Source organism: Nicotiana attenuata, unplaced genomic scaffold, assembly GCF_001879085.1.
Source record: "Nicotiana attenuata strain UT unplaced genomic scaffold, NIATTr2, whole genome shotgun sequence".
NCBI classification, from domain to species: Eukaryota; Viridiplantae; Streptophyta; class Magnoliopsida; order Solanales; family Solanaceae; genus Nicotiana; species Nicotiana attenuata.
In genome coordinates, this window is record NW_017671893.1 from 112185 (window position 1) to 113497 (window position 1313).

The following is a 1313-nucleotide window of genomic DNA, read 5'->3' on the forward strand; positions in this document are numbered from 1 at the left end:
TGAAGGTGCAATAGAGGGGTAAGCCGATCGAGGAGGCGAATTGGGAGATCGAGCATGATATGCGCAGCCGTTATCCTCATCTTTTCACCATTTCAGGTATGTCTCTATGCTCGTTCGAGGACGAACAATTGTTTTAAGAGGGGGAGGATGTAACGACTCGGACGGTCATTTTGAGAGTATTAGCCCCAATCTCGTATTTACTACTTCCCCCGTATCCGTTTCTTCTTATGTGACTTGCAGGGAGGTTTTGTTTTTGGTTTCGGAGTGTTTTGGGACACTTAGTCCCTAAACGGAAGCTTAAGTATTAAGATTTTGACCATAGTCGGAACTATGTGAAAACGATTCCGGAATGGAGTTTCGTCGGTTTCGTTAGCTCCGTTGGGTGATTTTGGACTTAGGGGCGTGTCCGGACTGTGAATTTGAGATCTGTAGCTGATTTAGGCTTAAAATAGTGAAAGTCAAAATTTTGGAGATTTGGACCGGAAGTGGACTTTTTGATATCGGGGTCGGATTCTGATTCGGAAGTGGGAGTAGGTCCGTAATGTTGAATATGACTTGTGTGAAAAATTTGAGGTCAATCGGGCGTGGTTTAATAGGTTTCGGCATCGGTTATAGAAATTTGAAGTTTCAAGTTCATTAAGTTTGGATTGGAGGGTGATTCGTATTTTTGGTATTGTTTGATGTGTTTCGAGGGCTCGACTAAGTTCGTATGGTGTTTTAGGACTGGTTGGTATATTTGGTTGAGGTCCCGAGGGCCTCGGGTTGATTTCAGGTGGTTAACGGATCATTTTTGGACTTGTAAAGAAATTGCAGATTTTCTGAAGTCTCCAGTTCTGGTTTCCTTCTTCGCGTTTGCGAGGGAGGTCCCGCATACGCGAAGAGGAGCTGGGGCAGGAGGAGAAGTTTTTCTTCGCATTCGAGAAGGTTTGATCATCAGTGCATCGCGAACGCGTTAAGGTCATCGCGTTCGCGTAGAGGAAGTGGAGCAGCTGGGACCCCAAGGATTTGTTCTACGTGTTCGCGTAGTGGGGCTCGCGTTTGCGAAGCAGCAGGAAGTGGAAGGTACGCGTTTGCGTGAGGTCACTCGCATTCGCAAAAGAGGGATTTTGGTCAGTGAAATTTTGTTCTACGCGAACGCGAGGGTGTGGCCGCGTTCGCGAAGAAGGAATTACCTGGGCAGCAGATTATATTTAAAAAATGGGGGTATGGCCATTTTTATCAAAACTTGAGTTTGAGAGTTCGGATTTGGACGAGATTTTGGGGGATTTTTAGAGACATCGATTGGGTAATGATTCTACACTTGATTTTGGTTA